This window comes from Calidris pugnax, unplaced genomic scaffold (genome assembly GCF_001431845.1).
Source record: "Calidris pugnax isolate Ruff unplaced genomic scaffold, ASM143184v1 scaffold153, whole genome shotgun sequence".
In the NCBI taxonomy this organism is placed as follows: domain Eukaryota; kingdom Metazoa; phylum Chordata; class Aves; order Charadriiformes; family Scolopacidae; genus Calidris; species Calidris pugnax.
Window position 1 is genome coordinate 2,209,800 of NW_015090999.1, and position 27,449 is coordinate 2,237,248.

Genomic DNA, 27,449 nt, shown 5'->3' on the forward strand with positions numbered 1-27,449 from the left:
AAAAAAGCAAAGTTAATTTGAAAAGGATTGTTCATCAATGCAGAATTCTCATTGATAATATTTTAACAAGCAAATACATGACAAAAGATGAGTCAAATACTGAAAAATAATATGTCTAGGACTCCTTAAAAAAGGCATAATTTATAGATTTAGGCATAATGCAAGTAGCTACTAAATTACATTAGAATTCCATGGAAGAAGTTTTAAATTAAAAAAATCAACAAGGAACCGTAAAAGAAAAAAGCAGGAAATAGAAAGAAACAATGACTTTTCAAAATATATCTAAAAATCTGAGTGTTGATATACGTAAAGCCAGAAGTCACTTTATGGTAAACTTTATGGTTTTTTTTAACTTTGGTGAAAATGAGTATAAGATAATTAAAATGATCATTTTTCTATATATATGAAGTATCAGAAAAAATAAGTTAAAAAATGGAATGTTTTCTGCAATATCTTAAAAATATTACTTTCAAAACTTGAAAAGTCTAAATAAGTTTGGCGAATAATTTTGCACTGCCATAATTATTTCTTTTTACAGGTCTTTCTAAATTACAGAGAACTTTTCACATTAAGAAAAGTACTTAACTACATAATTCGCAAAGCAGATGTTCTGGACAACAGTGCTAACACCTGAATATGACATTTCAAAGGAATATGAAAAAGAGTTGATATAAATTATTATTCAAAATACATAAAAGGAAAAATAAATTTCCCCCCAATATTCTCTTTCAAACATTGTAGTTCTTTTTCATACCTTACTGACTGCATAACATGCCAGCATGCTCATTATACTTTAGTTACCAAGAAGCATTTAAAGGATAGACTTCATCCTTAAAAATATTAAGAACAGAGGTGTTCATAATAGACGTTAAAGCAGTTACATTCAAATCTCTTTGGCTTTATGTGCATGGTCACTACGGCAAAAGTCTTTATAAGTGGGATATGGACTATTGGTGAAAATCATTCAAGTGCATAGAAGCATAATGGTTCATGCGTGGAGAAGAAAATGAGTGTTTCTCTTTGCAGGTTAAGATTTGGCCACAAACCTTTGTTGCTAGATACCTGAAATGAGAGAATTCATACTACTTTCTATTGAGACTGTTCAAGGGAGTAATGTCTTCTTGTGCCTTGCATATGTCCTTTTTTCCATGCAGAGGTCCAAGTGATGAAAAATAATACCCTTAAGGCATTTCTGCCAACACAGATATCCTCACTGAGAGATTCCCAAGAATTTAGAAAGCTGAGAAGAAGAAACAGAGCAGGTTTACATGCGGTAACTAAGCTGTGTCAAAAATCTGCAGTGCTGCTCCCTAGACATTCATGTTGAGGGAGCACTTCATAGCTTCTTTCTTGGTTATTTGCCAGAGATTCTTTCTGAAGAAAATGAGAGCAATATATTATGTACACTTCATAATGTTTACATACATGGAATAGTATCTCATTTCAACACACAATGAGGTTACAGTTAATGTACATAGAAAAAGCAGGAAAATGAAAAGTGCTCCTAGGTCCCTCATTTAGCAATTTGTAGCTGGAGAGTGATGGACAGGAATGTCCTTGCAGAAAGTGAGCTTGAGGGTATTCAAGTGCCAAGTATTTGCTCAGTTATTAAATGGCTGTCCTGCTCTTCAAAGGGCTGGACATTGAAGCAATATGACATCAGAACCTTTGAGAGTCATGCACCTGTACACAAATGAAGATGTCTAATGGAATAGAATTACAACTGTATTCATAATGTTCATTGGGAATATGAATAGAATTAAAAGAATGAAAATCTGTACAAAAAAACCCAACCTTTCGATTAATTTTTTTTTTCTTTTCCAACTGTAGTTAGAGTCAGTGTCCAGGAACTAGGTTTTGCAGTGAGAGTAAGGCATCTCTCAGATAATTAAAAGAAGTAGAAAGAGATCTAGTGTATGTAATACACATTACTACACTGTTATCAGAAGGCTGTTGGAATACTGGCAAGACAACAGGACTTATTCAGAACAAGTGAAAAAAAATATGATGCAGAAAATGGAACATAAACTTTATGATAAGACTGTTAAGAAGCAATCAGTTTAGTTTATTGAACAGAAGACCTGTAAGTGGTTGAAGCCTGGTGTAAAAGAGATTGGTAATGCAGAGTTTTTTGATAGTCTCCAGTGGAAGAGAAATATTCACAGACTAAAAACTTAAGTTAGGTAGATTAAATTTTGAATGAAACTGCAAATTTTTAAATGCAAAATCAATTTATTTTTAGATAAGTTTTTTTAAGAAAATTGAAAACTTTTTAGTTTTGTTTTTCAAACTAAGTGAGATTTAGAATAAGAAGAAATTAGCTGAGAAATCTTTTTAAAACATAATGTCTATTTCTGCATCTGGAAGTTTTTAGAGGTTTGGTGGTTTTTTAGAGGTTGATGTAGCCTTGAACTATAAAAAAATTATGACACAGATTATAGAGCCAACAAAACCCAATTTTAGATAATACATTTTGGCCGTAGTTCTATAAAACCATTTAACTCTGAAGCATTTTGTGTAAAAGAAGAGTTTCTGGAAGTGTTATTTATCAGGAGATCTGTTGTCTTCATTTTATTAAAAAAGAAGAAGAAAAGGTGTTATGGCTGTAGGGCTTCAGAAGAAGTACACTCTGGGGCAAGAGGAGAGTGAAGTGGATTGTTCACCACCTGCAGAATTCTTACCTGAATTCTAATGGAAAGACATACTTGTGTTTCTCCAGTTTCTGCCCTTGTTTTGCACTGTGTATGCCACCAGAGATAATAGGATTGAAAAGTTGTTTGTCAGAATGTGATTTGAATAGTGTAATAACAGCCTGTAGGAGAGAACTTGATCTGAAGAATCTTTGGCATGGATGATGAAATAAAATCTTGGACCTTAGGCTTAATTTGAAGAAATGTTTGATAGGAAAAATAATAATAAAAAAATACTCTCTTCATAAACTGAGCAGTACATTGCGGAATAACTTAAGAAGAAAAATGTGCAAACACTCACAAAGAGACTGATTTTTAATGTCACCTTCCAAAATCCTTCTTAATTTGGATGTCATGAATACTAGATAATCTTAGTTGGCCTCATTTCTGTAATTTATGCACCTTATCCTGTGCTGCATTTAGCCAGTGTTGGCTTCAGGCATGGGAAATGTTAAGAATTAGTTAGAGCAGGAGACTGCCAGGGTAACAAAGTGAGCACAAAGCAGTTCTGCACTTCACCTGTAAGAAAGCAAAAGAAGTTGCGGTTGCTGCTCATGAAAGTGTAGGATGGAACAATGTTTGCTACTGTTGAAAGGAAAAATGAAAAAACAACCAAACAGGAGAAAAAAAGAAAAGAGACTAAAGGGCTTTCTGATGTTTTGCCCTGCTGGTAGCCCTTGCACAATCCTGCCTTCAGGGGTCCAGGGGTCTGTCTCAACTTTTCATCACATTCCCCTTCCCCTTCCCTTCCCTTCCCTTCCCTTCCCTTCCCTTCCCTTCCCTTCCTTTTCCTTTCATTATCCAAATGCTCTGCAGAAACAAAATGATTTCTGCTCTTTTTCATCCACTACAATTGACTTTTGCTCACACAGCTAAGACACTTTGAGTCGGGTCTTCCTTAGCTGTTCATTCGTATGTAGTAATCAGCTTGGCATGGATGACTTGGTATGTCCTAGCTTTTTCATTTCTTACTACTTTATTTATATATCTTATAACATAACTAATGGGCTCTGAGCTGACCACTTTAACTAGAGAGTAAGTTCTTGAATTTATAATGTATAGTTTTGTGAAAATATTCAGCTTATAGCTTACAGAAATAAAAAATTAAACCGGAAGTCGGGAATTGCTAGTAAGAACATCGTTATGGCATTTTATACAATGTACACTCAGACCTTGAATGCAATTCTCTCTTTGAGTCCCATTATTTCAAGAAATGAGAAATTATGAAAAAAGATATGAAAATGTCAGGACTTCTCCTGTAAATGTACAGATACACAGCCTGCTGGTGACAACAGTGGGATACATACCTCATTTAGAAAGCAGTTGTCATGGGCAGGCTGCGTCCATCTATGGCCTCTGTTCGTTAAGTAATTGGATTGGTTCCATTGATGATTTGCTAAGCTACAGAAGATGGCACCGTATACACCTCCAGTAATTATGTGCAAATGCTAATGATTTTTTTAGGTCCTGTATATATTGCTTAGGGCCAAAGTTAATCTCCTTTTCAAATTCTTGGCATATTATAATAAAACCTTCTACCCAGGTTTGTGATACAAACTGTAGAGACTACTCTTCCTGTTTGCCCTCAGGTATGTCTTCATCTTTATTCTTACTCTAGATTCCTAGTTTTTCTTACTCTCTGTCAAAGTCATATATGTCAAAAAAGTGTATGTATAATCTTGGCATGAGACAACTCATTCCATTAGAGACAATCTGAGCTCTGAATCTTTAAGCCATAACCGAATTAAATTTAATATATATTTTTATTTTGTCTTATTTATTCCTCAACATCTCCCAAACCAAACATTTCCAAGTATGACTTTTATCTTACTTACCTTATATTTTCCCAGGATAAAAATGTATTTGGCAGGAACTTGTAATTTATTTTCCTAACGAACAAACAGTAAAAGGTTACTAAACCAGCCATAAATCTGTCAAACCTGCTATTATAATCAGGGACAATTCAGCCAATACAGTTGCTGATTCTGAGAGCTGTTCTCCTGTCCAGATCTAAATGCCGCTTGCCGGACGAGCTGGATTACCGACAGCTCCACTGGACACTGACAGCTCCACTGTCAGTACTGAGAAGGAGCTTGATCCACTTGCCTATAGGCTATATAGGCTTCTGCAGAAGGCCAGCAGGTATGATTCAGGGAGATCACCCTACAGACCAGCAGCCAGAGGCCAGACAGGATACCCTGAGGCATCTTTTCATGGAGTTGTTTACATTTAGGTAACTGATTCTTCCCTTAGCTCCCCACTGAACTGTGATAAAAGCTTAGACACCTTTCCACACAAATATCTTAAACTGTAGACAAAGATTTTTAGTGTGATTTGGGAGGCTGTAAGGTATTTTATATGCCCTGCACCTGGTGCTCCAGATGGCTGTGATCCTCTGTAGGTTCTGTGTCAAGTCTGCCAACCTTGTGCAGGTACTATGGATTTCTTACAGTGTCTCATATTGTACTAGATGCCTAGTTTTAACTACTGAATGAATTGGTTTAGTAAATTAGCATTCCATACCACATAAAGGATTTAATACTGCACCTGGTCTTTACTGGGCTATCTCAGATGTTTTGAAGGAAGATTAAAAAAAATGGACAACTCATAGGTATGAATAAATCATTTCAATTCTACTTCAGTCTCAAATTTTTCTCTTGTAGTGATTGTTTCATAAGCTGACGAGTGAAATTAATATATCTTCTAAGCGATAATGTAAAATGAGACAAGCTTCTTTTTTCAGTGTTCTTTTCTTCCAGTAATTAATTCTTTCTTGTATGCATTGTACCCTGCTTGCATTCACCTTCATTTAGATTTGATGCTGGCCTGCTTACTACAGCTTTATTCAAATCCAACTGTTCTCGATATTTTTCTTGTTATTATACAGCAGAATCCATTTAAGCACATGTAAAATCTGCTGGAACACCTGTCACCCCCAACAACACCCACGTGACAGAAATGTACTGCAGAAAGCTACAGTTTAGATGCTTTAGTTAAACTGAATAGATATTTTTTACATTCCTTGCTACCCACAATAGCAGAAAAGGATTCCTTTTTCAGACTTCTATCTTTTTATCTGCTTCTCATTTCTAAAACTTTCTGGAGTTTCAATACAGAGTGATTAACACCTTAAAAGTTCACATTTACCCTCACATTTTTAGACCATTGAAGTACAGGGTGGAAGAAGTGGGGAAGGTAGGGAGTGGTTTGGGCTTGCCTCTGTTCTTCTGGTAAAATATTTCATAGTCCATGTATTCCATTGAGGAAGATATTACATCATAGCACTACTAACATGAGCAATGGGATAATGAAGCATCCATACTGTATGAATATATTTTTGGATTTCTCAGTGAACCATCTAAAGTGAAGGAGAATACAAAGGGGCAAATATCCCAGGATGGGTATTTCACTCCTATTTATTATAAGGTAATTTTTTTACTTAGGCTACTGAAATAGTGATTGTATTTATTAAGCTCTGCCAGTAGGGCTCTCTCTTGCATTATATTTGAATTCAATCAGGACATTTTCATTTTGTGTGTATAGTTTCCTTTTCTAGGCAATTTTAACCCTGAAATTTTAAATCACTAGTCCTAGTTATAGGATCTATTAGCAAAAGAATTAGATCACCTTCATATTCAGAGTTCCGAAAGGAAGATATTTCTAAGATATTTCCCTTTTAAGTGATTTTATTCCTGTTCAGTGAAGATGTGCATATGCAGTTAATGCCCAACACTCACTGCAATGTCTTTTAGGAAATTTAAATAGTCAATAGCTTAATGTATACTTCCAAGAAGTGGAGAAGATCCTTATGGTGCTCCAGATCCCACATCTATTCCAAGATAGACAGATATTACATCACTACTTTGAATCTGTGTTGGGATAAGACCCAGATCCATCGCTCTGTGTCTATTGGTTTCTACTGGAAAGAAACCCAACCCAGTCCCCTATTCTGAACAATCAGGGATCAAGACTATACCCATAACAAAACCCAGACCTACCTCCAGTTTATACAGTCTGAGAGAGCTGGGGTTGTTCAGCCTGGAGAAGAGAAGGCTCCCGGGAGACTTCATACCAGCCTTCCAGTATCTGAAGGGAGCCTACAGGAGAGCTAGCAAGGGAGTTTTTGTCAGGAAGTGTAGTGACATGACAAGGGGTAATGGTTTTAAATTGAAAGAGGGGAGATTCAGATTAGATACTAGGAAGAAATTCTTTACAGTGAGAGTAGTGAGGCACTGGAACAGGCTGCCCAGGGAAGTCGTGGATGCCCCATCACTGGAGGTGTTCAAGGCCAGGCTGGATGGGGCTTTGAGCAACCTGGTCTAGTGGGAGGTGTCCCTGCCCATGGCAGGAACTTGATGATCTTTAAGGTCACTTCCAACTCTAACCTAGAGTGATCTCCAGACTAGGTGATCTCCAGAGGTCCCTTCCAATCCCATATGATTCTGTGATTCTGTGTTTAGAGAACTGGAGAGTTGCTGGAAGTGACAGAAGAGGAAGAAGGACAACATTAAGGCAGAGAATGTCATTGCCAATTTATCACTTTTTTGCTTTTTTAGTATTAAAAAAAAAAAAAAGGCTTTGAGTGGTAGAGGAGAATCTTGCATAAGTTCATAATTTTCATATGTAAATTCATGACTATTTGCACTTCTTCCAGAAATCTGCACAGAACCATGAGTGATATTAATGTTAGAAATATTTTTGTAGAAATGAGGTACATGAGAAATTACCATTACTTTAGTTTGACATCTGCTCACACCTTTAGCGTTATGCTTTCTACCACCAGGGATCCATATATTGATAGACTGGTTTTTTGGGGTTTTTTGAGTAATTTTTCTCTGAGAGGTATGTAGTTGCAGTCAAATGACCGAAAAACAAAAACAGGAAATACTCAGTATCAGGAAAGTCTGTTTAGTTGTTCACGGATAAATGCTGTATAGATAGCATTTAAATAAGACTTTTAATAGAATCACAGAATCATCATGGTTGGAAGGGATCTCTGAGATGTTCGAGTCCAACCACAAAAAAACAAACAAACAAAAAAACCCCCCAACACCACACACAACACCCCACCACATCACACCCACCCACAAACCAATAATCTTGGGCACTAGAGCATCCCCTGAAGAGCCATGTCTACATGTTTCTTAAATACCTCCAGGGATGGTGACTCCACCACCTCCCTGGGCAGGCTGTTCCAGTGCCTGACCACTCTCTCAGTAAAGTAATTCTTCCTAATATCTAATCTAACCCCCCCCTGCCACAACTTCAGACCATTTCCTCTGGTCCTGTCATTATTCCCTTGGGAGAAGAGGCCAACACCCACCTCTCTACAACCTCCTTTCAGGGAGTTGTAGAGGGCAATGAGGTCTCCCCTCAGCCTCCTCTTCTCCAAATGAAACATGCCCAGTTCCCTCATCCTGTCCTCATATGACTTGCACTCTAGACCCCTCACCAGCTTGGTGGCTCTCCTCTGGACACACTCCAGCAGCTCAATGTCCTTCCCTCAATGTGAGGGGCCCAAAACTGAACACAGTACTCCAGGTGAAACCTCATCAGCACCAAGTGCAGAGGCACAATGACTTCCCTACTCCTGCTGGCCATGAGTATTTTTGGAACTGTAAAAATTGTGGCTAAGTTAGCATTTTCTCTGCAGAATGGTAAGGTGACTACCATATACTATTGACTCTCCAAGTGACCTTACAACTTCTTGAATAGATTTAACTTCAAACATATTTATTTCCAAACCAATATGTAACAAATAGTCCTGTAAGAAATAGTTTCAGTTTTATCAAGATTGTACAAATCCTGTTTCAGAGATTAAATTATTTTCAACTCTGTCCATGGCCTTGCTCTACCTTGTGTATAGCACATCAAAGTTCAAAGCTGGTACTGACATAAGACCATTCTCCTCTCATAGTGAAAATCAGCTTCAGTTTGCTACTAATTGTCTTTTATTTTATCGCCAGAAGTTATATTTAACATGATGAATTTAAAGAATCAAAATGTACTGAGTCCCCCAGCTGCTGCTCCACAGGGCTTGGGTCTCCTTTAGGTTCTGTCACACATCCTGTCTCATGCCGTTTCTTCTTTAGTTCCTCTCTGCCGCGCCAGCCATGCATGAATGTTTCATCTTAATATGGTGTTCCGAAATTAATACTGAAGAAGATGTGTCTTGTCCATGTCACTGACCTACAGCTGTAGATGCCCTTTGGGATTCTACAAAAAGTTCCTCAGAACAAAATTCTTTTCTCAGAAACAAGATTTCCTTAAGGCTGTGCCTTTGCTTCAATGAAGCTCATGAGGAACCTCATTGCATCCTACTATGGAATCTACAGAAGTGCAACAAACACCTCCACCCTCCATTGAATCTGTTTCTTTATTAGACTGTTCTCCGTCTTTCATTTAGAGTTTAACATAGACCATTTGTTTTATTACCTGTTTCATGAAATGTTTATCAGTCTATATTGAACATACATTATACAAACCTGCACTACTCAGCATTGCTTTTTGTTTAAAGTCATTATTTCAACAGGCCCTGCTAAAAAATTTGTTCCCATCTTTCCTGTAGGCACCCGCTAAGCACTGGAAAAGGTCTAAAAGGACTCCCTGGAGCTTTCTCTTCTCCAGGTTTCTCTTCTCCAGTCCTAACTCTCTCAGCCTGACCTCACGGGAGAGGTGTTCCAGGCAGCTGATCATCTTCATGGCCCTCCTTTGGATTCACTCCAACAGATCCATGTCTTTTGCGTGCTGAGGACTCCAGAGCTGAACACAGTACTCCAGGTGGGGTCTCACCAGAGCAGAGCAGAGGGGCAGACTCACCTCTCTGTTGACCACACTTATTTTGACGCAGCCGAAGATGTGGTTGGTTTTCTGGGCTTCAAGCACACATTGTTGGCTCAAATCCAGCTTTTCATCCACCAGTACCCCCAAGTCCTTCACTGCAGGATCCTGCACTTGGCTTTGTTGAACCAGCTTATCCTTTTGATTTTTAATATAAAGAACTATTCAGTACATTACACTATCAAATTTGCAAAGCAAAGCATAGAGAAATTGACTTAGATGTTTAATTATACCACTGCTTTTGAAACCAAAAGGAAATGTTTGTGGTTTGTTTTGTTGTTTTTTTTTGCCTTTTGAGTGTCACAAAACACTGGAGAAGTCTATCTTTCTGGCTGATCTTTCTTGTATATGCCTGCCTTTTAGAAGTGGTTCCAGATTTTACGTTCTGCATAGACAGAGGCATCACGTGCAGTCAAAATTCAGGCATCACAGATCCAAAGAATAAAAAGATTTCGAACACATGTTTACTGTTGCCTGTTATAGGATTTTTCTCATCTAATTTTAGCCATCTAAAAGTCAAGTGTCTGGTTTAAGTTACTGATGGAAGATGCTTCCATGGTAGCGGTGAGAGCCACCCATCTCTATCAAGTTGTTCATCCTTGTAACACATGTAGTTAGAAGAAGTCATTCCCTGAAGGGTTATTATGTTTCTCCATTAACTGTAGGAGAAATTTGAATAACTTCATATTGATGAATAGCAGAGAAAATTCTGGAGAGATGAAGTTAGGTGAGATAAATCCTATTCTTTTTATATCTTCTCAGGACAGCATTATTATTTTATGGTTTTTTGGCTTTCTCTCAACAAAATATGAGTCAGGAGCAGTGCTATGCAAGCAAACTGATTAAAGGAAAAGAAGCAAAAAGACCTTCAAAGAATAGTAATCCGCAGAATGCAATTAGTGGCTATTTTCTAAAAGCTGGGTCTGTTACTGAGATCCAAATGCAGCTAAGAAATGTTGAAATTCACTGGTGTTGTCTTCCCTGATCCCTTGAGAGCAGGATTGGTAAAGGACAAGAAACCTATAATTACATATTTTTCTCAGTGCAGTGTATCATACAAACAACTTTCTGTCTTACAGAGAAGCTCATTTTCTTTCAAAAAGTGATCATTAATCCCTTTCATAGCCTCTTTTTCAAGTGAATCTGAAATTAATCAGAAACTTTCAGTTTAACCAAAGGGAAGCAAATTTTTTGTTGCTTTTTGTTGTGTGGTTTTTTTTTTTCCCCTCAGGTGAACTGAAGGATCATCATAGCCTTTATAAAAAGCAACAAGAAATTGTGCGAGCAAGGCATAAGTAAGGGGAAGTATGAAAAACTATGTTTCTTTTCTGGTTTTGTGAAGGATGAAGTGCTTCGTATGAAATTCTTCACATTTTTGAGCAGCAAAGTAGTGAACAAATTAGATGTATGACAAGTGCACTACATTTCTGTTATCTGTCTGCAAGTGGCACTTGTAGGAGACAGAAAGACAAAATATATGTAGAAAAGCAGGTCTGGGTCAAGTTTTCATTGATATGGATCAAATTTATCTTTCCCTTAGATGTAAGTCCTCTATATATTCTGTGTGAGTTCTGTTGCTAAGTCTAATCCATGAATCAATATCTTCATAACATACAGTATTTCAATGATACTGAAAACTCCTTAACATATCCACATACAAAGCTTTAATGAAAAATTTTACAGGGTTTCATATAAGCCAAGAGGATTTACTGAAGTTTATGACAGTCCTGAAGAAATTATTCTACAAAAACTATCAAATTTAATATAGTGTGCTATTGTTTTTCTACAGGTTTTATAAATCATACCACAATACAATTTTTTATTGCATTTGTAAAGCAATCAAATACTTATAAAAATGTTTTTTTTCATGTTCTATAGTTTTTCCTCAAATTATTTTTAAAAGTAATAGATACCTCAGTTCTTAATGAATGTTGATTCTGTTTCAATTTCCTATAATAGTTCTTAGCATTGTTTCTCTTTCTTTTTTTTTTTTTCTTTTTTTTTTTTTTCAGGGGGGAGCAGGAGAGGTAAGTTTTCTCTCATTATTTGTGGAATATTCCACGGAAAAATTATTCCTTTACTGTTACATCTTCTGTGTTGTTTTTCTATTTTAGGTTTGCTGGTTGGTTTTTTGGGGTGTTTTTTTGTTGTTGTTCTTTGTTGTTGTTTTCCTGCTGCTTTAGTATTTATATTTGCAATGGAATTCTCTTAAAGTACATCTCACTGATTCATACAGGGAGACCATCTTCACTGCCACTGTCCCATCCTCTTCAGATGCAGGGAACTGGTTTTTGCTGTGGTGTGCCTCAAGTTTTCCATTACCTACAATGATACAGGTGGTATTTATTTTCTTCTTGTGACTTTAAAAAACATTCAAACCACAGAAGAATTAAAATCTTTTCTACAAAGTAGTCAGTGAAAAAAGAAGAGGTGGACACTTTTTCCAGTACTGGCTCTTATGGCAAGTTAAAAAAACATTTCTTTGCAATATTTTACTATTTAAATATTTTGCTGTATTAGCAGGATGTTTAAAACCTTAACATCATCATGGGGTAATGCAACAATAATCTGATGTGATTAAACAATGCTAATAAAAGACAATAATTAATAATATGATGTGATGGACAGTCATAGCTGTTCACGTTATTTTGATGGGTCAGTCTAAATAGCTAGTGTTTCAAAGGACATCATATCAGAGCACATAGACTACACAGCTTCTCCTGAAACCCTAAGATGTGATTATAATAATCAGCTCACTACTTTGCACTTCCTGGAAGCTGTTTGCTATTTCTATGGGTTTAAACTAGTACTGCTATGTCATCTCAAAATATTTCAGATGAAATTGCATCAGAATGAGAACATTTATTTGTAGGGTTTTTACACATTTATGCATCAACATAGAACATACAAAAATGTAGCTTCTGAAAATACATATTCGTTCGGTATTGTAATGAAAGAATTCTTGAGAGAAGGAAATACTTTTGAACTTCTCAGTGCATAGCCAATCACCTAAATACATTTTTTTCCCTAAAGTGTAAGTACTTTTTATGTCAGCTTGTAGATACCATTTTATTTACTGAACTTGAAGAATGATTTTATAATTCCAAGGAAAGATTCCCCAAAATGGATTAATAATAGTATTTGATAGAAATTTAGATCAATCTTATAAGAGTACAAGTAACTTTTGAAAAAGCCATATGAAAGTGAAGGAAATAAACACAACATCACCACCTTCGTTATACCACATGTGACAGTATTAAATGGAGTATCACACTTTATCACATGAAGTTATAGATTTACTACTACTGTGCCTGGGTCTTTCTTCAGTGCCTGAATACTTTATGCTGTGATTATGTTTACAAATTTCTAACTTCTATGGCAATCTCCTGCCAACAATGTTTTTCTAAGACTTCCCAAATTTATACACTTACTATCAATGCATATTGCAGCATGCTAGGTAAAACTCCCTCGCTCAAAATATGCAATGCACTCAATATAACCTTTATAGATTTACAGATTTGCAAGGCCAGGTGGAATGATTTAATGACCTTTAAGGTCTCTTCCAACCAAAACCATTCCATGATTCCATTTTTGTCATGGTTGGCCAATGACAACACAACAGATGTTCTCCTCTACCTCTCACTCCAGGGAGTGGTAGAAGAGAGAAAAAGAGAGTTATGACTTTAGAGAATAAACTAAATTAATTTAATGAGATTAACAGTAGAATAAAAGGAAATAATGAAATAGATATGACATATAAATATATATACAAAACCATACCAAGCTCTCAGGGACATCATGTCACCAGCAGGTACTAGGAAAGTCCCAGATTGGTCTCAGTGATGAATGGGAATTGGGTTCTGGAACACACTGTTGGAGATCAAAGATAGGCAAACTGGCAGGGTCCTCCTCAGATACCAGCCACTGAAGAGTGATACCCATAGAAAACAAACCCTTGAAAATGAACCAACTTAGGAACCAACCTGACCCCATTAGTTCTTCAGCTTTTATAGTAAACAAGGAAGATGGGATGGAATATCCTATTGGTCAGCTTGGATCACCTGACCTGTCCATGCCTCCTCCTCAGTGCAACCCCTCCACAGGGTAATCAACCAAGTCAGCTGACCCTGATTGCCACAGTGAATATAAACAGGAGCCTCTCCCACTGAACTGGTGGTTGGCTCTGCTCCATCTCAGAGTAGGGTAGTCCTAGCTTAATCCTCCATATGATACAGGAAGAGTACTTCTCTGTATTGATCTTTGTTGCACTAGAACATATCTTTCAGGAAAACAAGCAAACAAATATATAACAACTTTGCTTTTCAGTAAGGTTCAGTAATAATAATCCACTACACTGTTCAGAAAGTTTTCCAGTATCAAATGTCAGCTCTGGTTAAATTTGCCATTTTTTTTCTAGTTTAAATTTGACTTGTCCTAATAGCCAGAAACCCAGCAACAGGTTATCTATCAAACTGTATATTAAAATATTTCTCTATTAAAATGTTCTTATCCTTTGCTTGTAAACCATGCTGGTATTCTTTCAAAATTTCAGTATTAGCAAAAAATGTTCTTTTGTGTTAGAGGGGTTAATGTCTGTCTACGATGAGCTAAATCATATGTTCTTTACTCAAGCCTGTTCTGGTTTGGGCTAGGATAGAGTTAATTTTCTTCAGAGTAACTGGTGTGGTGCTATGTATTGGATTTCTGCTGAAAATAGTGTTGATAATAGAGGGATGTTTCCGCTATTACTGAGCAGTGCTTACACAGTGTCAAGGCCTTTCTACTTCTCACACCACCCCACCAGTGAGTAGGCTGGGGAGCACAAAAAGTTAGGAGGGGACACAGCTGGGACAGCTGACCCTGACTGAACAAAAGGATACACCATACCAAATGATGTCATGCTTAGCAATAAAAGCTGGGGTAAGAAGAAGGAATACAGGATGTTTGCAGTGATGATATTTGTCTTCCAAATGTAACCATTACATGTGATGGAGCTCTCCCTGCCTGGAAATATCTGGACACCTTCTTGCTGATGGGAAGTAGTGTATAACTTCCTTATTTTGCTTTGCTTGTGCTGACAGCTTTTACTTTGCGTATTAAACTGTCTTTATGTCAACCCATGAGTTTTCTCACTTTTGCTCTTCTGATTCTCTCCCCCATCCCACGGGGGGAGAGTGAGCAAGCATCTGTGTGGCACTTAGTTGTCAGTTGGGATTAAACCATGACAAAGCCTTGTAATTGTGTTTTCCTGATACATTGTGAATATATGTGACATATTATGGATATATTCTATTTCCTGATATATTCTGAAGTAAGATTTTTTTTGCCTTAGTTCTCAGTTTATGTGAATTTGCTTTGTTTAAGTTCTGAGATGACCAAAGACTGTAAGACTGTTAACACAGAAAAGAAAATAAACAAAGTGAAACCCCATCAGTTAATGAACTGCTTTGCCCAGTAAGTTTTATTAACTTGAGCTCTGCATCTCATTTGCACTGTCACTGGGCTTTTGGTATCTTCAGAGCCCAGGTGCAGCAAGTAATTTCTACCCAGCACATACATTCTACATTTCTGCTTCTTCAAGGCAAGAGAAGTTTTTCTCTTTCCATCATGCTCATCCCCAGAATGCATTTATAATGTCAAAGCGCATCCCTTCTGGCTTTCATTTCCATAGATTAAGAAAGAAGAACTCTTAATTTCTTACCATAAAACTGTCAATTTCTTCTATTGTTACAGTATCACTCCTTAGTACAGTTTCAGTTCATCTTTCATAAGCATGGATGAGCTCTTTTAAGTGCCTTGTATACTATAGATACAGCTCTACTTTTACTGGAATTATCTTTACTGATGTAGATGGAGAATGTTTTTACAATCTTAAGACCCTGTATGAGTCTGGAAAGACACTTGGATGTTCAGGTATGCAAAAATGACACAAAGATTGGAAATTCCACACGTAACTTTTATGTAGGTACCTTCACGTAGAGCTTTACGTTTAAGTTTTTAAATTTTGAATGCTTTAACACCCTTATTTTTTTTTTAAAAAAAAAAACAACCAAAACCCAAACCCCTAAGCGTTCTGTGGCAAACTAAGTTACTTTGCTGCAAGGCACTATTATTACTGTTAAGCAATGATTCAAGCAGCTAAATAAAAAGGGAAACCACAGGCAATGACTAATATGACAACTTTTACATGTTGTAGAAACCTACAAATCAGACTGTGCATTTGTGATACAATCTACTATTTACACCTGTACATTGTTCATAAAACCTTTTCCTGTGTGCTCCATACTATTTTTCATCATTGTTTATTATTGCTATTATGGTTGTTAGTGTACCGTACTCGATTAAATAATGTTACCATTGAGAAATAAACTGATAAACTAGTCATCTTCAAAAGTATCCACTTACCATTTCTTGCTTGCTTTTTCGGATGCTCATATAAGGAAAAACAAGGTGACAAGCCTAATCAGTTATATTCAATTCCATGTTAAATCATGCTATTATTCAGTTGAACCTAGTTCATCAAATTCAATGGTAAAAAGAAACATGAAAACCAAAAATAGCACACTGAAACTGACGGCTGCATATGTAAAAGCAATTCATTTTTTTATCAAAAAAAAAAGAAAAATACAACTCTCAATTTTCTAGATTTAGTGTAATATCCACAGTGACAGAGGTATTCTGTTCTTTTTTGGCCGTATTATAGTAGGATAAAGGAATTTATGGAGCATGTTTCTGTGACTTTTATCCCCATTTTAACACACATAAATGCATGCTGACTTGTGAGAAAAGACTGTAATCTTTATAAAAAACTTTCTTAAGCCCTACAATTCAAGTTCGATTTATAGAACACTGCCAATTGTGCTGCTTTGAATTTCCTGAAAAATTATAGATAACACTTCAATTTTTGTAGAATGAATGAAACACCCATCTTAACTCTGGTCTTATATTTTCTTAATAAAGCAAACTGCCTGAAGATGGGTGTTTGGATTTTTCATTATTTCACCTCTCAATTTTTTAAGATGTTCTTCTTCCACAGAAAATAGCTCCTCATTTTTTTTTTAAATGTTTCTAAATCACAGCTCCTTGTTTTATTATTATTTTGAAAGAAGATAATTTCCTGTTCTTTTCACATAATTTTCATATTTTTAGTTTTTCCTTCAAATTCTTTCAAATTTAGATAGTTTTTAAAATTACTATTGCTATGAAAAAATGAATCTATACATTAAATACAAAAAGAGAAACAAGGATGCAGTCCTTTTTAATTTTTTAATTTCCACTAACCAGCCTGTTAATGAGCCCATTAACAAATCATAAATCAGACTCCTAAATCAGTGAAAGAGGAACAGATGGGTCATTATTCTCAGTGTCCATTCTTAACTTACAGAAGCTATGTGAAGTGGGTAACTGAAGCACCCTGGAAGTCCATGGGTCAAAAATCTCTCAGTTACAGAAGCGTAAATCTAGAGTAGCAGCAGAGTTCTAAATTTTTCCCTGATGTCAGATTTAACTCAGTATAAATAGTGCAGTATAATGAATAGAATGAGTATCACCTTAAATATTTAACAGAATTCCAACTAAATTTAACAGAGATTCCTCTGTTGATATAAAATACATGTGTATGTAATTTTTATCTTGAGAAAGTGGAAAATGCAGGGCTTTAGCTGACACTAAAAGAAGCAGTCATGAATACATATCCTACTTTTTTTTTTCATTGCTGATGAACTTTTTTATTCCCTGTCTCTTTTTACTTTTCTGTCCATATAAAACTTCATTACTGCCACTTGGTTCATTATCAAATTTAGCCAGAAGAGGTGGTTTAATATTTGTAAGAGGAATATAGTTTGAGATGTATTAATTTAAACTGAGAATATTTTAATGCTAAATGAAAGTTCTATAAGGCAAAGGTCCATAGATAAGTTCTATGTAAAGTTCTATAGAATGGAAAAAAAATAGCAGATGCAAAAAACTTTTTTAGTGTACTAATTTTTATGAGATTTTCATCTCTTATTTCTCTGTTTAGGTCAAATAATTTCAGCTCTGTGTTTCTATTTGCCTAAAAAGACTAATTTTCACTTGTACGAGCTACTTCTGTCTGATTGTCTTTCTACAAAGATCAAGGTGAAAATAGGCTACCTTTTCTCGTGGAGATTCAGAAGTTTAGAATTAACTAGACTACTTTAATGAAGAATTAAAATAAAATAAAATTAAAAATATAAATAATGACATAGATACAATTTATACAAAACCGTATCAAGCTCCCAGGGGAGGTCCCAGACTGGACTCAGTGACAGATGGGAACTGGATTCCAGCTCTGGAGTCAGGAACACATGGATCAGGAGTCCTCTTTGGACGTCAGCTATCTCCGGAAGCGCCTTGACCCTTTGATCCCTCAGTTTTTATACTGAGCATGGGGCAGATGGGATGGAATACCCCAGTTGGTCAGGTTTGGGTCACTGTCCTGTCCGTTCCTCCCCACAGATGGGGTCCCTCTACGTTTTTTCCATTTCTGACCCTCTAAGGGGCAAATAACGAAAATTGGCTGACCTTGGTTGTTACAGGGCCCATAAGCAAGGGCCTCTCTGCATACCATTCCTTGGTATTTAGCACAAACATTGGTCTTATCATTCTGAGAATGAGTAGTTTTGTCCACAATATGCCATTAATTTCAGAGAGTTAGAGGAGGCCTAGCTAAAATGTAAAATTACAGAACACAAAATTGGTTTGGTTTTACTTCAAACCAGGACACCTTTAAATAAGTAGGCCTAATAATAAATTGTGGTGTTCTGTTTTAATCTGGTTCTTTCTGTAGACAAGAAACTACTGATAAAATACATATTTTAATTTTTAGGCTCTAAAGTAATGAAGAGCCATAGAAGATGACTTTTGAAATTTGGAAATACTCTGATTTTCTATTTTAATGTTTATTAAAATGTTATCAAAAGATTTAGAGGTGACATCTTACAATTTATTTCCTTTACAAGAAAAAAATTTGTCTTCTTAAAGGAATATTACTAAATTAGTTTATTGGAACATTATTTTCTGTCTTTTTTTTTTTCCCCCAGGGTATGCATTCGAGCAGGGTGAATGTCATAATATCGCTCTTTACTTCGATATTTCTTCTGTTTTATCTGTTGCACTCACCAACCAGGAGATGAACGTAAAGGCTGCAAAAGCTAGTTAGAATTATGAGACACATTTTTCATGTGTTAATTTATTGCTACAGTTGCAAACATTGCATAAAGTTAATTGTCTTAACTAACAATGCAAAAAAGAATGCATGTTTTAAAAAAAACCAACAAGCACCTTTATCTTCCTCAATTAAAAAACCATGCAGGCTTTTGTTATAATAGAGCTGGCAACACCTGCTTGGAAAAAAAATGAAAGACTGAAACACAATAGTCATCATGAATATGTTGTTTTTAAGTCAAGAATTTTGTTCCAAGATGCTAAAGAAGCAAGACCCTAACACAATGTAAAATTAAGAAAATTTGACTGGCAAACTCTGAAGCTGAGTCTAGTGCATATTCCTTCATTTTATTTAATGACTCTTTCATACAAAATAAATAAGCCCACTAAGAAGATAGGAGTAAGAACCAGATAAGCTACTTCCTTCTGAATCCCCGAGAGGATGTATTAATTCATTCCTGCATAGCTTCTCTTTGGCCTTCTTTTTAGAGTATTGAGTAAATACAATCCCCTCATTTCCTTGTAATTTCAGAAAAATCCCTGGAAAAATGGGATCTTTGGTTATGCTTTTCTCCCAGTTGGCAGGAAAACTTAACACTATTTTCTATGGTCTATGTTGCCCTAGCTATGAAGCTATTTTTTAAAGGCTGAAGAGCACTTCTTTCCAGAAGTCCTTCTTTATGATGTTTCCTTTCAGGTTACTTAAGCCTTAATATATTCAAAAGGTAGGGTTTGAAATACTATTCTTATGCATTTGACTTTCCTTGACATATACAGAATTAATTCACTAATGTGGTCTGAAGAAAGCTCATTATCTCAACATAATAGGATGTTTAGATACTGTTCACAATATCTAAAGTACTATATTCTGAACATGACTTCGGTGGATTAAGAGAGCCTACAGATTTTCTGGTTTTCCTTGTTAGTAAAGAAGCAAACAAAAGAAATAAGGAAAGGAGAAGAAATACATATAAGATATGGTGTTCTGTTTTCATATACTGTTTTTTATTTGGTGAATGTCAGATTAGTTTTTGATGTGCATGTCTAAATCTTTAGTCTCAGGTTTTTCCTTAGATCTAAAGACTCCCACACCTGCTTTTTATGCCCTACCTCTTCCTGAAGCACTTTCAAGAAAAAAAAAAAAAAAAAAAAAAAAGAAGTGAAAAGTCTGATAAGCTTAAACGGCAGAGGGCTGTAATGTTAAAAAAGGTCAGTCATTATACCTATATGATGGAGTCTCTTAGAGCCCGTAAGAAAACTGAAAGAAAGAGTTGTTTAAAGCTCTACCAATAATGTGATCACTAGCAAAGATCAAGCTAGGCTACCCGGCAAGTAGGTGAAGAGAGGTCTCTCTGAAAAGAGGACCACAGGAGGAGCTGGCTATCAGAGGGACTCAAGGAAAGCTGCTAGAAGGACTATGAGGTCTGTGTGTGCTTGTGTCTAGGGATTGTCACAGATTGAAATGATGCACCTCACTTCAAGAGAGAAGCAGTAATACATTTATTGTTATAAAATGAGAAATTTAACAAAGTTTGATGTTAAATTTGACAGTTAAGATTTGAGATAGCAAGGCACACTTGGTTATTTACTGCAAAGAGGAACGGATCAGACAGAGCTGTCAGGGAGACCCTCTTGTTGAGTCATGAGGTTCAGACAGGACCCCCTTGCTTTCTAAACTCCTCAGAGAGGAGTATAGGGGTGGCTGGATCCAATCCTGGACCCAGACTTGGTCAACAGTTCATGTCTAAAGGACTGTATATGCACAATCAAACCTTTATATCACACAGCTAAGATTTCAAAGTTTAGCATGCATTAGTCACTTACTGAGGATCTGTTGTGGCAAGGAATCTCTCAATCTTGAGAAGTAGGTGCAACCTTGAGTGGCATCCTTGCTCAAGGGGAGATCCTGACGTGCAGCCCGTTGATGTTTAGGAGAGCTCAAAGAGCTGCTGGGCTGTCCACTGTGTATGGGGGTAAGATGTATATTTATTTATGTATGACCACAGTCCCAGTGTTGCTTAAGTTAGCCCTTGGCTATTGTGTTATCTGTCTCACTGAAACCACGTCGAGCCCGGTGCAGTCATCAAGACCACAGGCACCCATTGTTACTAATGGGGATGGTTATCACTTGAGCAGAGTTGTGGAAGATAAAGGTCAGGATGGCACCTGGGAAGGGGGAGCACACTATCACAGGGATGAGACACAGATAACAAGGATCCTGGACGACCTGCTGGATGGACCATGTGTCCAAGGCCAGCTCCTAGGCAATCTGTGATGTGTCAATGTTTGTTGTGTGTGTGTATGTGTATGTGCACATGGGTGTGTTAGCAAGGCAGGTCTGGAGTGGAGCTGTGGTCTCAGGGGCTCATATGTCTGGGTGATAGGGTGACTGGGAAGACGGGGATCCAGGGGCAGCTAGAGAGACTACTGCCTCTCTGAGCACAGCTGCTGGGGGCAAACACATTACACATGTGGATTAACTTTGCACTAATGGACCTTCATCCTGCTGTGCCTGAGAGAAGCAGAATGAGGCCCTTGGTGCTGTGTTCATATGAATTCTCTGTGTGTCTGTCTATGATCTGTGTGGTCAAATATGTTTATATGTGCTTGTATATTGTATATGTGAGTTTGTGTGCCTGCTGGGAATACATGCTTGGGTTCACCACTGATTGGTCCTGGGGACGTGGAGTTATGGAACTGTTACACTGAAAATGAAGAAGAATGACTTCAGTAGGAATTGTTTTGAACCATATAGAATAAAGTGTCAGTTTATCATTGAGTTTAGTCCCTTGCAATCCTATAGACCCAAGCACTCAGAATTTTATATGAAGTGTCTTTATCCACTGTAAATTCTACCACAGCTCACAAGCACTTTCCAGGTCTATAAACTAAGGAAATCTATATATATGCTTATAAAAAAAAAAACCTAGAAGTCACAGCTGTGAAGTTCTGTGAAAAGGGAGCAAGAAACATCAAAGGTGCTGCAAGTATTCTACTTCCAGCAGTATGAAATTTGATGATCTCTATGCCAAAGGGGAAAGAAAAATAATCCCAAACAGTTTCTCAAAAATTAATGTGTTGAGAATTTCTTCCTGTGCCAAAATCTTGTGATCAGCTAAACACTGAGTACTTGAGCAAGACATCAATAAGGAAAATTCAAGATTTTAACAGCAGTGAAAAAACCTATGCATTCTGCTATGCACCCTAGATTTTTCTGTGATCAGTATCTAATGTTTGATAGGAACGTGAAAAAGCCTTAAACATTGTATATGAAGGGCAGCAAAAAATCTTCCCTGGCTGCTGTATGCGATAAGCAGAGCCATGAAATATGCATTCAGTACAATAAAATATTTTGGAAAGCAGAAAAATACAGCTGAATCTAGTGCTAGGGCTATTTGAAATGGGAATGAAAGTGGGACTATAACTGGAAAAAAGCTGTTACAGATAGACACTGCATTTTTCAGATGGAAAAAATGTCATCAAATTCAAAGTTTCAAAGTTTGTTTGAGATTTTTTATTTAGCTTTTCATTGAAGAGGCTGGACCAAGTATTTTCTGAAAAAAATGAGTGTTTTCAAGTATTAGTACATATCCATTTAGTCTGTGGTGGTTACAATTTACTGCTGTACCTGCAATGGATAATAGCCTAGGGTATGCTAAACCTAGTAGCTGGTGACCTGAATTACTGTTCTCTTGACATTAGAAACCATGCTAGTGTACTGTTACAGCTGTAACTGTAATATTTTGTGAACTCCGTGTTTGTAGACACAGTAAAAACAATTGAAATACTCAGCTTATTGGTCTTTCTCCCTGCCAAAGCAGTATGTGCTACAAGAATATTTTTATCTTTTGATGATGTTATTTACAGTGTGCAAGGCACTGAAATTTCCACTAATTCCCTCACAAAGCCATTTTATATCTCACTGTGGGAATTTTTTAATATAACAGCTTTTTCTTAAAATTGTCTGTTTATTTCTTTTTATTTTCTTTGCACCTGGTTTGCACCTTCTCACTTTACAGTACCAATACTGTAATTTTTCTTTTTGATCTTTCAGCCAAGCATTGTATATTTAATTTGTTTAAGACTTGCTCATATTCTTCAGGCACCTTCTTCTGAAGTCTTTTTAAGTACTAATTATCTTTCTTGTAAAGAGTTAACTGTAAGTGAAAGAAATATATCGAGTATAAGGGACTCGTCTCCAGGCAGATGTATATAATGTAGTTATACATCCCTGGTCCATGGCGTTGATCTATGTTCAGATTATGAGAGAATTTTATCTACTAATATGCATTAAACTAATTTCTAGTGTTGTGCTTAATACCCCCTTTAGCTACGTTTTATTGTCACAGCTTAGTGGTTTCTCACAATCATTATATTTCTCTGAGAGATGAGGGATAACAGGAGGACTTCTACAGAAAGCATGAGTGAGATAGAAGTACTACCTCTTGTTCTTATGGCATTTAAATATTTCAGATATATTGACTGATAAGTGGAAGTGTGTAGCAGGTGCAAAATCCCACATGAAGAATAGAAGTAAAACCAGGAAATGATTCTTTAATGAGCTATTAAGCAGATTATTGCACAGTAAACATATCCCTTGACAAAAAACAAGAAACACAGTAGATGAATTTTACTTCTTTATTCATCCTTAAAAAAAAATATGGTTCACTTTTTATTGCCCTTGTTTTTCTGGCTTCTCTTAAGTGCATTTCTGGGTCATTTAGCACTTGTCTTTCCCCCAAAACAGAGGCTTGATCATGTGGGTTTGACATTTTACTTTCTGCTGCTTTTAGTAGAGATAGACCAATTTGATGGATGGTATTATTGAAATACACAACCTGCTGAGAATATCTTACATGGTTTAGAAATGTAATATAGTTGTGTGAGAGTTTGTCAGTGTATCTAGAACACATTAGCAAGATGTTCCAAGTACTTCCAGTCATTACTTTGAGTTCTTAAAAAATCATTACAATTTTTCTCTGTGGGACACTGAAAAAAATGCATTTGTGCTGTCATTTTGTTCTTTAAAAGATACATGCTGTCACCTAAAGCAGAAAGCATAACATTTGGATAAAAAATTATGTTATCACCCGTGGCATAACTATTATTTTGTCACTAATCAATGATAATTCTGATTCTCACTACGGTTTTATAGTTTGTCCACATACAATGCCTACCCTCAGAATTTTTTACTGAAATCTAAAGATAAGAGAAAAAATCCAACACCACTCTTCAGCATTTGTTACTGAATAACAGTAAACAACTCACTTCATCTGCATCCTGTCTTCTGAAGTTAAAATCTCATCCTGACAGCTTGATTAGTTTTTTATTCCTTGTATCCTGGTTGACATCCAGCTTGCACTGCAAAAGGTTTAGGTTTCCTGCAAGTCATTTACCATGTCTACCATGGCTGTGTGTGCATGCCTTGGATAACTTGGAAGTTCTCATATCACACCAGAAAACTATGTTTATTGTAAAATCTTTGTTTTGAAAAGACCTCAGGACACCTAGAATATCAACCAGTCCATCATCCAAACCACCAGCGGGTCTAGTTAGAGAAGGTTGCTCAGGGTCTGCTCCAGTTGTATTCAGAACACCTCCAAGGATCAAGACATCTCAAACTTTCTAAGCAATCTGTTCCCATACTTGATTATTGATTTATACCTTTGCTTTTTTGTCTAATCAGAATTTGGCATGTGCCCACTTGTGTCTGCTGCCTCTTGTCCTATCGCTGTGTTCCTCTGAGAACCAGCCCTCAATAAACCCTCTAATTAGGTGTCTGTAGACAGCAGTATTGTCTCCCCTGAGCCTTTACTTCTCAAGGGTGAAAACCCCTGTCCTCTCAACTTTTTCTCGTTCGTCATGTGCCCCAGCCCCCTAATGATCTTGTTGGTTCTCTGCGTGGCTTTCTCTAGTTAAGTCAGTACCTTTCATGTACTGGAGAGCCCAAAATTGGCCGCAGTACTCCCACATATGGTCTCACAAGTTCTCAACAGAGGGAAGTAATCGCTTCTCCTTGCTGGCTGTCTTCACTTTTGCATATACATCCCAATAAGCAGTTGATCTTTGTTGCAAAAACATTTTGTTTCCTACCAGGATACTCACATCCCTTCCTGCAAACCTGTTTTCTAGCTAGTCAACCCCCGGCCTGTGCTGTATCATCAGGTTATTCTATCACAGATGGAGAACTTAAGTTTTGACTTCGTTGGACTTCATGAGGTTTCTCTGGGCCCATGTTTGCAGCCTGTTAAGGTTTCTCTGAATAACAACTCTACCTTCCAGCAAATTAAATGTTCCTCCCAATTTGTCCAGGCCATTAGCTAAGAAGTTAAACAGTATTGACAGTGGCCTTGACTGAAGCATGCCACTCCCAGTGGCTACCAGTTGGACTTTCTGCTATTGATCATAATCCTTTGAGACAGAAGATCCAGCCAATTTACCACCACCATCACAGTCTACTTCTTCAGGCTGTACCTCACTAATCTGTCTGTAGAGGAACGCACACCTAGAATGCAACTCGCAGAGATGGGCACATCTCCAAAATGCTGAAAGCTGCAACATCTAGATTAAAATCTGGAGAAGTTTTTTTTAGATCTTATTGCATTCTTCTCTCCTTGTTACTTAATAAACCTTGAGAGAAAATGTGCATTGTTGACCAATAAAACTTGCAACCCACCCTTCTTCATGAAATAGTTTCATAGTTTTGAACTTATATTTCTGGCTTTAAAATATAAACTTAGTTTCTTTTAGCTATTTATATTTCTTAAGTCCCAGTCTCAATATCACACTCACATTTTCTTCTTAGCTTTGTTCCCTTACCACAGAAAATTTAATTAGCCTATTTTAATCAGTCTATGTTCCTTTTAAGGCAAGTAACTCAATTATATTTTTTTCTCAGATGACAGTATAATGCTCTGTTGTGCAATATCTAGTCACACCAAAACCTCTCAAAATGCCAATTTCTGGCTGCCATTTCTGTCTTTTTTCTTATAGGATGGCTTAAAATAGAAGTGGATATGCAATATGACTGCCCTTTTCATAACTACCAAGTTATTTTCCCTAGCTTTTTATATGACATTATTACCTTATCATCATATCCTCAAAGATCCCAATTTATTTGTTGTCCAGAGAATTTATGCATTCCAATACTGTGCACATCTATGAAGGTAAATAAATATTAGATATCTTCTGAAGAATACATAAGTTTTTAAATGGTAAAGAAAACACTTTTTCAACAGTAAAGCTCATTACATAAAAGTCCCCAGACAGTCCAATAAAGAAAAATCTTCACTTCTACTTACATTAGAGGAGAATTTATATTTGTGAAAGACAAAAAAAAAAAATAACAGAAATGTATCCTGAAAAGAATAAAGGACGATTTCCTTTTTCAGTATAAATTAAGGTGTGGTTGCTGATGAATTTCCAGCTCCAGACTAGCTACAGGTATAAAAGACTGTGATTCTTTTTTCTCTTTTACCACCACATAACAGTGATCAATAAATTGTCAGAAAATAAGTATTTTTGGGACATGAAATAATACTGCTGTTGCTTGATTCAGATAATCTCTTAAAGAAATCTGTGCTTTTAATAGCATCAGTAAGGCTTGAGCCAACTAAACATAAAATATTTTTTCTGTGTATGCCAAACTTTTGGTTGTTCTTAGACTCATATTAGCAATAGAAAAATCCTATTACCAAAAAATCCATTTGCAAAGAGAAAAAGATTAATCTTAGCTTTGGGAGTTCTAACAGAGTGAGTTGCAGAACCTGTTAGGAGATTAACCAGCTTGTACTTGCAAAAATACAGTTTAGACATCTCTATAAGGAAGTTAAATAATCTTGAATACGAGTGTAATTGAAATTAATACACTGGGGTTGTTGATTTCAATACAGAAGAATGAAGCTTAGTTGATACAAAGAATATTTATATTAGAATTATAATATCCACACTGGGGACTGAATAAAAGAAGTGATGCAACAATTACACTTCTACAAGAGAAGGGCTTTATTTAGGAATAGAATCAGGTTGAGGAAAAAAAAATATTAAAGGAAGTACAGCAAATGAATAAGGCACAAAAATGATATATTTTATAATAATTTTAACAGAAGTGTCTAGTCAGTGATATGTGGCATTGTCATTTAAAATCTTATTTTGCTAGTCAGCAAAGGCTTGCATTATTATTATTGTTGACATCATTAATTAATCTTTCTGTATTATTATTTGTTACGTTTGCACTTGGACTGCTAGGCTTTCCCTTTTGCACTCTTCAGTGTTAGTCTAAGATTAAAGACTTCAGCTCTCTTTGAAGTAAGGAAGTCTTTTTATGGCTTAGCTGCAAATTGTCTCTCTTAATTAACAGGTTACTGGAAAAATGTTTAAGTATCTAACTCCTCTTTGCTGCTTTGTGGTATAGGCTCTTTTATTATTTGTACTGTGGTAACCCCCAAAGGCCCCAACCACGAAGCAGCACGTTAGAAAGCTACATGTGTTAAACATAGTAAAAAACACCAAAGGCAGATAATTCATGCCCCCAAGAGATTTTGGCCCAAACAAAGGTCACCAAATATTTTCATTTCACTAGAATTTGAATATTTTTCTCAGAGGTATTTCTGAATATAGGCCAACAACTTTAGTCCAATGCACTTGAAAACCAGCTCACCAAACTCTTGAATGGTTGCTTAGAAAGCATTGCAGTTACTAAGAACATGCAAACTACAGTGTGTTACCCTGTAC